Source organism: Astatotilapia calliptera, chromosome 22, assembly GCF_900246225.1.
Source record: "Astatotilapia calliptera chromosome 22, fAstCal1.2, whole genome shotgun sequence".
Classification (NCBI taxonomy): Eukaryota; Metazoa; Chordata; class Actinopteri; order Cichliformes; family Cichlidae; genus Astatotilapia; species Astatotilapia calliptera.
This window is the reverse complement of record NC_039322.1, coordinates 12,874,616-12,892,218: the sequence shown is the minus strand read 5'-3', so window position 1 is coordinate 12,892,218 and position 17,603 is coordinate 12,874,616. Positions and strand designations below refer to the sequence as shown.

General features: G+C 40.5%; 2 long non-coding RNA genes across 3 annotated transcripts in view; one reads left to right on the top strand and one right to left on the bottom strand.

The window, feature by feature from the left end:
- The window catches only part of LOC113015378 (uncharacterized), a 27,391-nt gene extending 14,784 nt beyond the window's left edge, over positions 1-12,607 (top strand). The window contains exon 4 of the long non-coding RNA XR_003271094.1: positions 11,279-12,607. This is a non-coding gene — a long non-coding RNA (uncharacterized LOC113015378). The remainder of the gene's footprint in view (positions 1-11,278) is intronic.
- Positions 5,115-17,603, bottom strand: LOC113015374 (uncharacterized). Of its 2 annotated transcripts, none has more exons than XR_003271089.1 (4): positions 17,220-17,603; positions 15,227-15,328; positions 12,622-12,881; positions 5,115-7,060 (listed from the first exon to the last, which is right to left on the bottom strand). It is a non-coding gene; the product is annotated as an uncharacterized LOC113015374 (long non-coding RNA). The 2 variants fall into 2 exon arrangements; XR_003271090.1 differs by having other exon boundaries at positions 5,116-7,060; positions 15,274-15,328.

Below are 17,603 nucleotides of genomic sequence, written 5' to 3'. Positions count from 1 at the left end.
AAATCCCAGCCAGCTGACACAAAGAAACCCTCGCTGGATGATAGTTGTCTGTTTTAAGTTCAAACACTCAGCTTAAAAAAAAGGAAAAGAAGGAAAAAAGAAACAATCATCATTTTTATTAATCTTTTAACAATGTGTAAAGTCTGAACCATGATACAATTGCCAAAAACTGGAGTGTTTCTTGAACTTTCTGACCATTCTTTTGCTACACCTGGCATTTTTGTGTAAGTTATTCAGGAAAAAAAACAAACATAAAATGACGTAGCTGTCTCAAAAACTGGCAAAAACCTCGTGTATCAAATACATTTCACTTGGTGTTACAGGGTTAAAATTAGAAATGTGTCTTTTTTTTTTCACTGATAAGAAGTTTACATGCCTAATTAAGACCACAAGCAAAACAATTATAAAAAACACACAGATGACTGATCTCCATCACTCATGCCGCCCTGTATGAGAGCTGAAGGCCACTTTAATACTGTAGATATTTTTATATTTGTCGTGTTTTTAACACCCAAATCCAACACTCTGGAACCTCTTTTCTTATTGTGACCTTTAACCCTAAAGTGTTTGTGTAAGGAGGTTGTCAAACCAGATGTTTTTTTTAGATGTTGCATCCATCACAGAAGCAGCTGGATCCACTGGCCTGCATGTATTTTAAAGCAGCTGTGCCATCCTGTCCCAGACACAACACATCATCCAGATGTGACTCCGATTATCGGCAATTGTGCATTGCGTGTAAACATTGATCAGTGGATGTGTTCAGGAGTTTTCCAGACATTTCTGAATCTCCAGTCATTTTTAAGAGGGCTGTTTGTGTTTTACCAATGCATTTATATTTTTTGAGTATACTGTACAGTGTCATATTTATGCTGTCTTTATTATTAGCCAGTAAGTGCCACTAGAGCCAGTTTAAATTCCAACATTTTACACAATATTTTATTATATACTGAACTACTAATAGCCACGATTTTTAATATTTAAAGTCTTCAATTTAAAAACAAAAATTTCCTCTAAAAGTTGGTTTAACAGATCTATAGAGCATGGACTCATTATAAAACATATCAAACTTCTGGTGTAACATTTTTCTGATTAAATTTGTGCAAAAGAAACAAAATGTTAAATGTATGAATGCTTAAAAAAAAAAAGCAGCTTCCTCATTTCCACACAATAATCAAAGAGACTAATTAATCTTTGACTTGGGGATCTGCTGAGAACACCTGGGTAATAGAGGGAAAAAACAGGTTGTCTTTTTGACTGTCGTTGGAAAAACTGCAGGCAGCCATGAGCTTTGGAGCTGAAGGACAGAACTGAAGGACAGGTAGCAGTAGAAACAAGCTCATCTGGCTGTGTTTCATATAAAAAGTAAATAGGAAACAGATCAGGGTTATCAGGACTACTGGGGGTAAAGCTGGTCATCTAAGCAGAAGGTTAGCAGTTTGAGGCTTCTTCAATCCAAATGTTCAAGTGTACACGATGCATTGGACATTTCTTCTTCACTCCCCTTTTTCACTCGCTATGTGTTTATACACCACTCCGCATTTAATCATTAGTTTCTCTTCTGCAGTGTGTCTTTTTTCCTGTCTGCCTACCCTCCACCCTAACAGATAGGTGCCCCTCCCTGAGCCTTCTTCTACTGGAGGTTTCTTCCTGTAAACCGGGAATTTTCCTTCCCACTCCTGCCAAGGCCTTGGTCATGGGGGTCACTGGATCGATGGGGTTCTCTCTGTTATTGTAGGGTCTTTACCTTACAATGTAAATCCCTTTAAGGCAACTATACAAAAACAGCTGAGCAATGATGCAATCAGTTTCAGATTGTGAATTATTTTCAGTGCTTGTTATCTTTGGTTCACAGTGTTAACATGTTTGCGATCAATTGACAAATTCTTGAAAATGTAGTTTTTTTACCGTAAGTTTAAGCATTCACAAACTTGCTACAGTTTAGCAATAATAGTAGTATTTATTCAGTTGCATCATTTCTAAACCCCAATAATTCAAAAAGCAGAGACACTTTGAATCTTCAAATTAAAAATTAATAAAGAAATAAATGAAGATAGATAATTTTGGTTTTTTATATCATTATCTAGAAGTTTTGAAATTTTAAGATGCATAAATAAAAACTGTAAATTTACGTTTAATTTACACTTTTGACACCAGTCTCAGTCATACTGTTGAGTCTTATTAGGTACCTCCCTGATATCAAATCATCTCAGAAAACACCATTTAAAATGTTGTGGGATTGAAAGATTAGTGTTTGCATGAGTTTATATAAGTTATAGACACTGTTAATATTGATCATTATTGCTTTATGATTGCCATTCACATTCTAGTAGAGATGGCACAATACCACTTTTTTTATGTCCGATACCGATATCCAGAGGTGTGGACTCGAGTCACATGACTTGGACTCGAGTCAGACTCGAGTCATTAATTTTATGACTTTAGACTTGACTTGAAAAAATGTTCTAAGACTTGTGACTTGACTTGGACTTTTACACCAATGACTTGGGACTTGAATTGGACTTGAACCGGTTTACTTGAAAAGACTTGATATTTTACCCCAAATATAAAATTTAACATGCATATTATATAGAGATTGAAAATGTGACGTCATTCACGGGTAGAACCGCAAAGGATTCTGGGAACTCGTGGCAAGCGGTACTAGCGCATGCAGGCTTTCAATTAAAATCAGTTATACAGCGATAAAAAGAAACACAAAAATGTCAAGAAGCCGTTGTATTATTAACTGCAATAGCCGGTCGCATGACAGCCACGGGAAGCCGACGGGTAAAGAGATCGGTTGTTATCGGATTACGTCGTTGAAGAGAAATTGTTCGAGCCATGTTTCCGAAGTAACAAAGAGGCGACTGGATTGCAGCCATTCAAAGAGCAAATATAACGTCCCAGAACACCAGCTCACAGGTTAGTCTGCTCCAAGCATTTCCACAAAGGTCAGTCTGCTGTTGTAGTTAATGCGTCATTTTTCTTAACATAATTGGTGATATAGGTTACAAGCAAGTCTGGCGCTGAACAGAAATTGTGGCGCTATGCTCCTTTGTTTATTGTGCATAAATAGTGAATTGTCCTGACACAATATTGCGTTTCGCTTTTGTTATTATGGTACATTGACAAAAACATATACTTTTATTCACAGGATAAAACAGGTTTTTTGTATCACTAATTGCCCAGTACGATTACAGCATACAATATTGTTGTCACTGCTACATTTCTGTAACGCTACCAGAAATTATTTCCACTGCTAATTAATTACCATTGAGCTCAAAGGTCCTATTAATAAACGGTTAACGAATGTGTATTTATGACGACGATTTGTGAGACTGGTAAACTTTTAAAAAAATATCATTTATTTATGTATGATATTTTTGTCATGCGATTTTAAAGCCGGTCCTACAACCGCATCCAAGAATAACATGCAGCTTATCTCAGAACCGTCGGTGAAAATTATTCTTGGAGCTAGGTTTAATTGAGCTGCATTTTATAGAGGTGCAATTTCACAATTTGTGTATATTTTCTAAGTTCACTGTTTTGTCATGTGTTGAGAAAAACACAGATTTAAAAATTACATGGTCTAATATTTACATTTAGCATATAACTGCAACATGCTTTTTTCGTTTTTTTTAAAGACTCGAAAGGACTTGAAATTCAAAATTTCAGACTTGTGACTTGACTCGGACTTTTACACCAGTGACTTGAGACTCGACTCTGACTTGCCTGACATTACTTGAGACTTGACTTGAGACTTGAGGATAAAGACTTGAGACTTACTTGAGACTTGCAAAACAATGACTTGGTCCCACCTCTGCCGATATCATAAATTTGGATATCGGCCGATACCAATATGAATCCGATATACTGTGTTTTTTAATAAATAAAACTGTTTTTTTAAATATCTTGCTGCATTTTGTATAAGTTCAAACTCAAGTTAAAAAAATAAACACTAAAGCTATTCTGTTACACCTGTATGCAAAAAATACACTGCACCCAAAATATTTCATAGTTCAGCAATACTGATCAATCTAATAAACTTAAACCTACTCCATCCTCACTATTCTGGTATTTTAAAGAGAACTTAGCAGAAATATTAAGCAGCCTAACTAATAGGGTTGAAACTCCCAGCAAAAAAAAAAAGAAAATAGGGAACCACCCTCCACCTCGTGATGCTTAATCGACGTAATCAACTTTAATTTGATGCAGTGTGAAACAAAATGAACAGAAATAAATTATTTTTCAAGAATAATTAAATAGATTCAACATCTTTCTTCAACAGAACTGCAGACTGCACAGATGGTACCTTCCCAAAGGAAAAAGTACTATAGCTTACTAGGGTATATTAGACTTAACAGTTACTATATACAGTAATGGACTTCTATACATTTTCCATCAGATTAAAACTGGGTGTAAGATTCAGATAATTAATTATTTAAAACTAGACATTTTAAATGAGAATAAGAAAGAAAAGTATGTCTTTGTGCCACCTTTTCCCTGTTAATGCCCTATCGGCCCCCCTGGCTAAACTTTGCTAGATCCGCCCCTGCACAGTTACCAGCCGTCAGCTACGTAGAAAAAGATCCTCGAGTAGAAACTAATATTAAATAAATTCTAACAACAGCTGATCAAGCTTAAACGTCCTGCTGTTGTTCAGCCGATGGTTTCCTCTTTCTGGCACGAAGTGGGTCAAAAACAAGCAAGAGAGACGGTCAGAGACGACAGAAAAGCCGATCAGCTGATCATTGATCAGTTTCACGATTAAAGTAGCAGCAGGAGAGGGAGGGAGAGAGAAGAGGCAGTCGCTCCATATATCAGTTGTTAAGCTTAACGCTGGAATGCTTTACAAACATTCAGAGATGAACTTACACACTTGCTTTACTTCTCTCTGGGATAACTTTCTCGGAGATGAAATACTCAACCAGACCACCGACAGGTCTCGCACGCCACAGCCGCTCTATCACGTGATGCATACTGCTCCGACGTGCCATGTCGCAAGTTTTGTGAGGTGCTTTTTTGATATTTAATGGATCGGATTACATTTTTTATTTCTCTCCGATATCCGATCCAGTAATTTAGGTCAGTATCGGACCGATACGTAATATCGGATCGGTCCATCTCTACATTCTAGCACACATTAATTGCAACGTAGCTAAAGAAAATCCACATATAGTCCACATTTTTGTCTCACTGTAAACATGAATACTTTTATTGATTATATTTAGAAACAGTTGCATAGTACAAAGTAGATCAAGTGCAAAAGAAGCTTCCAAAACTCCTGAGACAGTAGTTTATAGTGCATAATGTTACAGTTGTCCACATTACTCCTAATACAGTTTTTTGCTGCATCCACACAGCATATTGCACAAATTCACTCAAATTCTCCACATTAAAACAAAACAGAATCCAGTGCAGTCGAGCAGTCGTATCAGATTGTCATAAAAGCTGATTTGACTCAAATGAAATGTGGAACAAACGCAGATTTCAGTGTCTTGAGACTGACAGTGCAATTACCGAACGCCACACATCTCCCACTAATTGTTTCTACCCCGACTGACAAAAAGAACAAAAAAATGCTTTTCAGCAACATCCGGCAACACACATTGCACCTGTGCTCATATAGCGCTCATCTCACTCAAACTAAACGTGTACATTATGTGCTATTGTGCAAATATAGCATCAGTACTCGTGTGCACAACACTTCCACAAATAATGCAAATCTAACGCCTCCTACTCGCTTTCTTTTGCATAGATAAAAAGTAAACATTAAGTCGTTTTGATTGGACAAAATACCTCCTGCTGTGATAATAACTACCTTGATTTTTAAAGTGTGCATCACAATCAGAGTGCAATTTAAAGATTAATAATAGATTACTGAGGTAGCGCCAACCCCACAGTACCTTTTTGTACATTTAAAAAAACCTCTTTTTTTATGCTAACACATAAGAAGTGTACAGTGAACCAGAGCTTTAATCCAAATTATTTAGTGTTTTAAACATTTTTGAGAAACCCTGCCATAAACAGAAGCATAAAAAACACTCACATACACTCACCAAATGATACTGTTAAAAATGCGTTGCACACTGTTGTTGTGACTGTTGTTTATTTTACTATAATTTGTGTTCAACGCTTCGTACCCACATATCTGCGCTTTTTAAATAAACATTACGTACTTACTTATTAGACGTAATGTTGATGGACATAAATGTCAAAGAACTTACTTGATGCTTGCAGCGCAGGTAAAATTAAAAACATTTGTCATTGCACTTAAATATCAAATTTAGCTTGTTTCAAGTAATCCAGCCAAACTGATTGTCGACAGTTTGATTGAAACAAAGTTTTACATGAGACAAATTTATTTTAAGGTTAAGAAAATAAGAAAATAATGAGAAGAAAGAAATGTCAATTCTATTCAAATATTAAAATCCTCATCTAAAGAGGGATAAATTGCTAGCATTACTACTAATAATTATACTATTTCATATTTACTGGTTTTTGTTTGTATTTTTCCTTTTTCTCTAATTTCCAGAAATGTACATAAATCTCAGTGATGAGGCGATGGATTTATTTTGGTGTGTTTGTGTGTGTGTGTGAGGGAATAATCTAAGCTGTGACCTACATTAAAATCTAGTGCAGATGTTTCCTGAACAGATGCGCAGAGCCCCTCTAAACACACACACACACACACACACACACACACACACACACACACACACACAGTCCACTGTAGCATCCTTCAATCTGAGTTTCCGCTTCACAGTATTCAAGAGTCTGTTTGTTTACTTCATTCAGAGTCATCTGTCTTCTTGTTTCTCTCTGTCGTCAGACTGATAACGACGTTCTCGGGCGCACAGGGACCTCTGCGTCCTTTAACAAGTCCAGGCAGTTTTAACCGTCCACTGTCAGGTTGTCCACTGACAGAAGTTGTTACTGTGTTTGCTTTCTAACAACGGTTAACAACGGTGGTTGATGATGTTGTAGTCCTGTGTGAAACGGGCGTCATCACTGACTCAGAGTCTTTTAGTCGGTGTCTCCCAACGCGAGGCAGATTTGAAGCCTTAAAAGAAGAGATGGAGAGGACGTTAGAAATAGCCCAGTAATGATGTACACATCAGTATACGTAAAGACAAAAATATATATATATATATATAGGTGTTCATAAGTTTCTGTTGTTATAACAGGAGAAACTGAATATTTTTACCACCAATTGCTCAGATTTAACTGTGTTCTAGTTTACTGCATATACAGTTTGGTTTCCTGCAAGGGTATATATCCATTTTTCTACACATTTTGTGATGCTGGAGATGTTGTTGATCTGGAGGAGCTGAAGGCAGATTTTCAGGATCAGATCATGTGCAGAGACTCGAGCATTTGTAGGGCTCTGAGCTAAGCCTGACATTAATTATCACAGAGCTCAGCGTTACTGTATTGCCTTCTACGCTATACTGTAAGCTCCCAATCATGCTGCTCATAGATGGTACAATGATAGCAGAAGGAACACACACACACACAATCAACCCCTGACAGACAAGAAAAATTCCCTGCAACCCCCAAAACACCCAAACTGCAAAACAATCAAGCTAAACACAAGCTGCTGTTCCAATCATGAACACAACATCTCCTTTCCTTTCCTTTCCTCCATCATCCCACCATTTTTGTTTCACCCAACAAAGTGTTTTTTTTCCCACGCTTTATTTTTCTCTGTCCTGTTTGTAGCCAGAGAGGAGGAGGAGTGGTGGTGGCTTGAGAAGGTGGAGAATGATGGGGGTAGTGGTGGAGTGTGTGTGTATATGGGGGGGGGGGGGGGGACTGATGAGGTCGTCATGGCAACCCCACATTGGCATGCCCCTGATTGGAGTATGTGGTGGCTAATTATTCAGTGCATATGCTTAAAAAAAAACAATAAAGTAGGACGTATTGAAATGCAGAGCCGAGCATCGCGTTGTGTGTGATTAACATATGAGCCCAGCGCCGCTTTTGAAGAGAGCAGCCTCGTTTCCAGCACTTAGTGTATAGCCAACATGCGATTTTAGTGATGCAGTGGTGATGTTTTTAGTAACATTTGATCTGTATGTTTAATTTTTTTTCAGTTTATGTTAAAAAAAAAATCACATCTGCAGTCATTTAATCGTTAACTTTGGTGACCCTTCTTCATCTTATTGGATAGCGGCATCTAAACAAATGCACGGGAAGGTTAATACTTGTGTATGATGTGATGATCAAGCCAAACTTTACATTGAGGCTGAAACAAACAAACAAACAAGAACAGCATGCTAATGGCCCTTTGAGCGCTGGCATGGCAGGCGCAGTATATATGTGTGTGTGTGTGTCAGAGGCAATGGGGATGGAAGGTTTGCTGTGTGAAAGAAACCAAAAGGGTATGGGTTTGTAGGAGGGGGGTTACGGTAACAATGGCCGGCATTGTTTACCAATCTCCCTCGTCCATTAATCAGGACGATCCGGCTCTAATTGGCGTTTTGGTTAAGCTGGTCTCCAGACCCCCGTTCCCTCCACTGGCCTAAATAATGGCGTTACGCCACAAGTGCCGCCACACATTGGGGAGGACAATGTGTCGCTTGTCTGAGAGCCCAGGATAGGATCCCCACCCTCTTCTCTTCCCCTCCTTTCTTCGTGCCCCCTGCGCCCCCCAAAATAAACCTTACATAGAAACACAAAGAAGGCCTCTCACTATTGAGATCTCACTGTCGCAGGCTCCCCTCTCCCTGTCTGTCTGCCCCCCCACACCCAATCCGACTTCACTCCCCCCTCCTCTGATTTTTTTTCTCACCCACTACAGTTTTCAACATATAGGAGCTTTATTCTTTCCTGCCAGCTTTAGCTTTAGAGTTGTGGGCTCAGTGATCAGGTAGAAAAACCACATGGGAGGCAATGATTTAAATTCCTGTTAAACTATTTGAATGAATTTACACTGTCCTGTGAACTCCTCTTGACTCCAAATTAAGGGATTGTTCACATGTTCACACTTCAGTATGTGACCTCTTTAGACGCAAATACTGGTGATCAAAGCATACTTGCAAACCCCCCAAAAAAGTAAAACATAAGACTAACATTGCATAATCTTACTGAAAAGCACCACATTTTGATGCAAATTCGAGGTAATTAAGTGTGTTTTTTAATAAAATCTCAAATGCTAGAGCTCCCTTCCTTTTTAGAAATCAGTGTAAGTTAATTAAATTGTCAGATAATTCATGTGGCTACACACCAGCTCATGGATTGTATGCTCGTAATGCTAAAAATAAATAACAAGCCAGAGGAGCTAATATGAACGTAATCTGAGAGCTTCATTTGCGAGCAACAAATGAACAAAACAGAGGTGATATTTTGGGTTATTTATGTCCGTTATTTAGGTTAATTTGCATGTTTCTTCAAAAAATCGGTGCAGCAACACCATTTCTTTGTCAGGCTTTCACACCACAGGGGTTAACTGCTTGTCTGAAGGTTGAGATATTTCTCAGATCCTGTCAAAACCCAATGGTTGGCATCATAATGCATCTTCGTGAAGCCAGAAAAGACAGCATGACCTTTCATCAAATCCGGACAAATTGCGACGTGACGTGTCGTTTAAGGGTTTGAGGTCTTAATTTCCACAAGGAGCGTGCTTTCGTCTGCGAGCCAAATAGGAAACGTGCTGCACATGTGTGAAAACTGTTAAGTGTGAGATTTATGAAGAATGCTGTGTTGCTAATTATGGCTCCTCGAGGGTGTGAGGGAGCATGTAGGTGTTTTTTGTTTTTTTTTCTTCTTCTTCACATCATCAAATGAAGCTGTCTGCACGTGCACGCGGCACAAAAACCACGTGGATGTTCCACATGCAGAAATACCACCACTGGTGCAAATGATAACTCTTTGTAATCACAAAAAAAAAAGGCGCTGGTATAATTTAATGTTGCCGAAGCAAAGCAATCCTAAGAGTTTTCCGCAAAATGGTCGGTCTGCAGCGTGACGACGGGCACAGCGAAAAAGCGACGCGGGAACCGCAGCTGCCCCTAAAAATGCCATCTTGTCGACACTCAAAAGCCACGGGCAGCGCGCTTTCCTCCTATCTCATCCCTTCCTGCATGTCTCTTGGGGCGATCTCTACAATTAACACACTGGCAGTAATTAACACTGTCTTGAGGCGACCAATGGCGCGGAAACGATCGGGACCAACATGAAGTGGGGGGAAGGTGCAGCGCTGGCTGTTCACCGCTCAGCTGCCATTTTGTGCCAGTCTTAACACCTAAGATGGTGGCAGGACTGTGACTTGCCGTGTGGAAGAGGAGGACAAACTGGCACGGGAGGGGTCGGAGAAGAGGAGGATTATGGGATTGAAGAGGGAGTCTCTTATTTTCACTCTTGTAGTCGGTGCATTGCTGAACGGTTACCAAGAGAGGTAGGGAGGGAGAAAGAGGCATGATCGGCAGATAGCTGCCCTACACGCACCGCACATAGAGGAGCAATTCTGCCACACATGGACGCACAAAGACGCACACTCACATCACAGAGGAAGAATAAAGTGTTTGTACAGTGTGGACGCCAAACACAACACCCTGTGTTGGTCTGCTCGTTAAAGAAAAGAAAAAAAACGTGTCATTTACATGTGCTTAATATACACAGCACACATGTGCCCATGCATGAACACACACACACACACACAAACAACACAGCCGTTCTCATGGTATGGTCTGCCCATGAGCATGCAAATGACATTCATTATGCAAATGCATACAAATCAGAACCAACCATCTGAGAATCGAAGCTGGGAAAAACCACAAAGAATAAAATTAAATGAAGAGGGGGGGGGGGGGGGGGGGGGGGTGCTGTTTTGGGGGGGGGGGGTTACAAAAGTAAGACGGAGCGTGGTGGTGAAAGTGGAGAAAGTACAGTGCGGTCAACCAAAAATAGACAATATAAGCTGCTTCATTAGGCCACAGATACCCAAAGCTGGATAAAAGTCGGTTTTCCGTGTGCAGATGCCAACGAACTCGTACATTTCAGGATCGGCTCAGTAAAGAGGATCTTCCCCAGCAGCCTCATGACTGCTGACGAGGCCCAGATAAACATGCTTTGTGCTTTGTTACATTAATGAAGTCGCGATGGAGCGTAAGAGGTTTGAGAGGAGATGCTGTACATGTGGCTTTAAAGATTTCTATTAAGTATTTCGACAGAGTTACACCAAAGGTGGGATGAGGCATGCGCACACATACACACACATCATCTTTCCTCACTGCCCCTCACTGCTGCCTTGTTTGTGACCATTTCTTTCCTTTAGCAGAAGATCAGCTGCAGAGTGGCATCAACTGGAGTGGAAATGATCCAAATGATGGCAAAGTGCCGCTAATTGCCTCTCAAGGTGGTCTTTGTTTTGTTTCACCTCTCTCGCCACAGCCGCTGCCTCTATAGGACGAGCTCTCTAAAACCCCAGAAGGGCTGCAATTACATTATCAGCCTTTATGAAATGAATCATCCAAACTATTAAAAAAGAGAAATGAAGCCAAACACTGATGAGTCTGAATCTCTCGGCTGGAGATTAGTTTCTGTATTCATGGTCAAAAAATACACGCTAAATAAATGAAAAAGGCCATTATGGGAGGGTGATTGGGAGATACCAACATGTTCTCCTCCCAGGGTGTCACATGCAGCTGGTGCTGCAGGGATCTAACCCAGCCTGGCAGGTGTGTGAATCAAACACCTCTACTATGACCACTGCGACAGAAACACCACATTTGTGCAGATTATCTGGTACAGCTGAGCAAACTCAGCTACCCTAACTGAACAATTGTTTTTGTTTTAGGGTTTTTAAAAAGACTTATGGTCTAAAATGTGCTTATTTTTTTAAATAACTAGATTATTGAGCTAAATTGCTGAGTTTATTCTCACAGCCAAAAACCCTTAAAGCACCTGGCAAAGAAACTTGATTTCACAAGAAACTCGACTGGATCTGACTTCTGATCGAGTGGAGAAAAGAAGACAAAAATGCTGCTATATTACTGCGGACCCGTAATTAGCAGTTTGGGATTGGCCACAAAAAGATTTGAGATAATGAAGCTATCTGAAAAGGTGAAACTAACCCTGGAAAGTGGCTTGTCCTGAAGCGTCAGCATCAGCTGTTTGGAAAGAGTTTGCAAAACAATTTCTTGCAGAGACTCTGAATACATTTAAATTGATCTCAATCGCTTTGGACTTCCTAAAATTGAGGAACACCAATTAAGATCTTTTACTTTCCTAGAGGAAAAGTTCGTTATGGATGTCAATCTGTAAGATCGTTTTGCCAATTTTGGGGCTAATGAGTCATTTTACAGTTCACTGTGAATTCAAGTTCACATTTGGCAAGGACAAGAGAAACCTAAATGTTGCACTCACTCCTGAATGTCAGTCGGAGCTACAGAACGAGAATATCCACGCACTCACTCACCAACCAGCACGAGAACAAATGCAGCAGCACAGGCTACACCCACCACTGTACTATTGCAATGGTTTGTATTGACAACAAGCAGATCTCAGGCATTTTGTGCAAATCAAACACTTATTGTCTTTTTTGCCTCCAGATCCTCCATGAGACACAACACCCCCCTCACCCCCCCTTCTCGTTAGCCCTTATGTAACACAGCATCATACCTTCACGTCATCGCTTAGCAGGATCTTTTGTCCACCTCCCGTCCTCCCGTGCTGCTTCTTTATGTCTCATTTCTGTTGTTTCCTTTTTCCTGTGCAGGCGTGTAATGGGATTCTTGTTACTTTCGGTTATCTAGCTTTATGAAGAATGTACGTCACTCATACAGCTAGATAACCAAAGATAACAGACAACCCCTCAGGCCTGCGTACACCGCTCTCCTCCAGCAACGCTCAGACACACACACACACAACCTCTGATACACCTGTGAGGACAAACAGCGACAGGGGAAAATGCATTAAAGAGCTAATTCAGCAAGACAAAGCTAATTTCCTCCGCCTGCTGCACCGCACGCATTCCAGAGGTGGAAATAATGATAATAATAGTCATATATCTGGAGTGTTAATTGATCACATGGTGTTAAAAACACCTCAGTAAAACGATATGAAAAACAAAGCATGACTAAAGATTCACAGGGGATTCTGCTGGGAAAGCACATTTTCCGAGCTATTAAGTGTTTTTTATATGACTGAAATGTGAGCGTATTCTTTGAGGAATTCAACACAAAACGTTACAGCCGGCCATCCAGTGAGCTAAAGACAACAACAGTAAAAGTCTTTACGAGGGGGACGGAAGCAGGATGTAAAAATACCCCTGAGGTGAGTCATACACACAAATATCTTTCATAGGGTCCTAAAGGGAAATCCAGAGAAAAATAAGCATATTTGTTTGTGTTACAGCAGGTAAACACAAAGGTGTGTAAAGTCTTACATGGAATTATTGTAATCCTTAAATTGGTATTCATTATTGTGAAAGAAAGCATTTTCAAGCTGGTGTTAAAATCGAAAACTGTGGCTGAACATTACTAAAATATTACTAATGCAAACTTCCACAGCCTTAAAATATTTCCTGGTGACTTTTGTTTAAAAGAAGTGAAAAATCACTTCAGTTTTATGTAAATATCTACAATCTACCAGCTATAGAACAAACAAACAAAAGCTTTACAAGAAGGTTAAAGGCTTAAAAAATATAAGGGGAAAAAAAAATCTAAAGGCACTGTTGAATGTGTGGTTTTTATTTAATTATTATTTAGAACCATTAACATCAGACTCCACTTTTTTATTATTTAAAATAATAGAAGATACAGCCTGTGTGTGACATCCTCCACTGATTTATTTATTTATGGAGTTTTGCTGTCATCATTTTAATAATTACTCATTCCTATATTTCTAGATCATTTTGTGAAATAACAGAATAGTCACATAATTATCCAAATGCATAACATCGCATCTCTTTTTAACGTTACACTGTAAATTAAAAAAAGAAAAAAAGGTTTTCAATATTTTTTCATGAAGTCTTTGTTGTGTGTGGGGTTTTTTTTATTGGCTTTTAGCGAGAAAGCGAGGATGACGTCACAGGCATCGCTGGCTTTCAATTAATGCGTTAGCAGCGAGGTGTGATGCCTAATTAACACACACGCGCGTACACACTCAGACACGCTATTATGGGGAAGATGTTCTTTGATGCAACATCGTGAAAATAGGCCACAGCTCCCGTCCTCACATCAGTGTCCGCAAAACACACAAAGAGCAGAGCAAACAGGGTGTTTGTTTGCCGGGTTTTTTTATTAAAATAAAAATAAACATGCTTTACGTTTTATTTTGCCCCTGCTCCAAGAGATTTCCGGTAAATGAAGAGAAGTTTTGGGTTTTTGGGGGGGATTTTTTTTATTTTTCCAGGGGCATCCACTGGTGGAGATCATAGTGTGGAGGCCGTGACGTGTTAACATCACTTCGAGGTTCTCACACCTAAACAGTGTGGTTTTGTGATTGTGATTCATTTTCTCCCCCATCTGCTGTGTGTGTGTGTGTGTGTGTGTGTGTGTGTGTGTGTCTGAATAATCGTAATATTCCACTTCCTTGTTAGCTGCACTGTGTGTATGTCGGATTTCTGTCTGTAGTAACGCCTGTGACAAAATCATTTACCTGTCACCTGACAGAGAGGAAAAAAAAAATTTATTTTTATTTTTTTTGATAAATAACTCTATTTTAAAATGTTAATATTTTCATTTCAAGTGTATTGTTTAGATTTCTATGTTAGGTGTTAATTAAAGATATCCACACATGGTTTATGATTTTAAACAGCTGGACAATAATTAACTTTTTTAAAATTATTTTAATTAAATATTTTAATCGGCTATATGTATTCATTTACTGTTTATGTAGGCAGCGCATGGGCTGATGCATCGTTTAAAGAGGCAAAAAGAGATAGTTTCATTCGAATAGGTTTTCTGTCCCTGAAGGGAAATTACACTGAAGTTTCTGTTAGAGGTAACTTGGCAGCGATGCTGTATAAAATGTTCTGCTTTAACAGATTTCTGGGACCATAAAAGGCTGTAAATGATGAAAATTTGTGCTTCCCTAAAGATTGTTTTTGTTGTTGTTGTTGTTGTTGTTTGTTGGTTTCTTTGGGGGGGGGGGGGGGGGGTATTTCCAAGAGTCACCGCGTTGCTGCTGCTGCGGATCTTTCGTTTAGGTGTTGGTGAAGAAGATAAACAGACGGGTTTTTTTTTTTAACGTTTTTCTTAAACTGCAATCCAGTTTAAATCACCTGCAGAGTCATCGGGAAGTGAAGATGGTGGAATCATTTATATTCACCTGGAGGTTGGAGAAGAGCCTGGAGTTCCTTTCTGTTGTTTTTAAATGTGAGTTTCTGCAGAAAAAAATGTTAAAGAAAATCAGTTATTTGAATAAAACTACGACAAATGTAATAATAACGGACTGACTTTGAACTCAATTCCACCACGTGAATGGGATCCCTCTCCTCACTCTGTCGTTGGAAAATCCCTGGAAAGCACCCTGGGTGGGAAATCTGCCTACTCGGCTCCTGACAGCTACAAACTGGGCCTGTGTGTGTGTGTGTGTGTGTGTGTGTGTGTGTGTGTGTGTGTGTGTGTGTGTGTGTGTGTGTGTGTGTGTGTGTGTGTGTGTGTGGTGCGCAGTCATTCAGCCGCACCTGCAGCTTAACTGACTCTGCACCGGCAACGCTCCTGAGGTGTTGCAGCGGTCCCACTTCAAATTAGCAACTTATCCACTTGTGCATCAGCTGACTTCTCACTTGTGATGCACTTCCGTCACCGGGACACGGCGTGAATGTAACCTGTGGGAGGAGGTCAGTGAACGCTTGATCGTGCACCTGGATTCACCTGTTCAGTTTAACTGCTGAGTCATATTGACACCTATATGCCGGTTCCTGTTTCTTATGTTGCAGGACCACCATCACTACCACCTGGTCCTTTGCTGTACATGTGCACATGTAAATTGTGCTGTTCTGGGGTTCAGTAATGAAGAAGACAGCAAATAGATCCTTTGCACGTGTTTCTTTTGCAATCAGAACAGTTTTTATTGAAGAGAGGATCTAGAATGAGCTCCAAATGAGGGAGCATCTTTTTGGAGGAGCTGCGCGTAACATTTCAATGTCAGTCAGATGTTAAAAAGTCCAAACACACACATGAAGTCTGATTCCCTCTCACACAGATTAAGCGGGCCTTATGTAAGAGCTCTCCGGGCATAGCGCTATGCTGGCACCGGGGTGTATAATCCCGGGCTACATGAAGCCCTGCAGGAGCGCTGCTGGGTTCACGTACAGTAATCACCTTGGCCTTTTTTCATGCTTGCTTCACTGCTTAGCCTTTCCAGTGCGTAATCGGCTGACAGCAAACAGGCCAAACAACACAAGGCTGCAAAAGGCTATGGCGCCCGAGGCCACTCCAACACCATCACCAACACAGGCCGGTGTTAGGCTCTCACTACCACATTATGATTACATATTAGATCAGTTAGAGGAGAACTTATGTTCCTCCAGTCTGTGAACTCTTGAAAATGACGCAACGTGAACTTATGCACAATAACAACACAGCATATGGTTGATCCAAGGTCGGCATCAACGGAAAAACGGAATAGTCCAAAAAGTAAATTCAATGTTGCTTCGTTTGCGTCAGTAAACACCAACCCACTGCTACCAAAGAGTCACCTTTTAGACAAAGGTGGGCTAAACAGAGGGAGGGGAGAGGAAAAAGGGGATGTCAGTGACCATTAATCCCGAGCGTGCAACATAAAATTTTATACCAACAAACGAGAGAGAAAACTTATCGAAAACAGATCACCTGTGACCAACCGTAAGTCAAGAAAAACCCGCTAAACTCACTCCTGCGGTCAGATTTGTGCACACATGTGCTTTCTGGTGCCAAACAAAAGTGTTTGCAGCCACAAGTGAAACTACACGTCTGCGCTGCTGCCATCGTACCATCGTTGGAGCCTTTATCTCAGATGCTGATGGTGCGCATCGTCCGCGCATCTTTTATCTTTTATCTATCAAAAACAAGCCTCACTTGAAGAAAATCTCAAAGCTTTGCTGCGCCTTACGAGTCCTCACTTCATGCACAATGGGGACAAACACATCAGCATGTTGTACCCTTAAAGCCCTCAGTGCTGCTCGGCTCCTGCAGCTTTCTGTTTTTTTTTTAACCCCGAGTCGTGCCGTCACACACACACACACACACACACACACACAAATCACTTATTACACAAAACACGGTTCTTACTTTCTCCTACACGGGTGCAGCAGGGTGTGCTGCACTGGGTTCAGCTGAGCTCCTGGAAAGCGCTGGTCTCTCCGGACGTGCGGCATGCTGGGAGCCAAATGAGCGCGTTCATGAGCGGCGTACAGAGCTTTGTGGCGACGACGCATCGTGACGTCCCACCGGCCCCGTCCATTTTTAAAAATTTTACGGGTCCTCTTTATTTTTTTCTCTCCACTCACATGTCGTCAGACGGCTTCCCTCTACATCCACAGCCCCGGTCCTCCCCGCGGCACACGGGGGAGTTGGGGCTGTCCGCCAGGATGGCTACATCTCCAGCACCGTTGTCTCCAAGTGGTTTAACATCTCATTTGTCCAAAATCATATACGCTGTCCAAGGCCCACCCC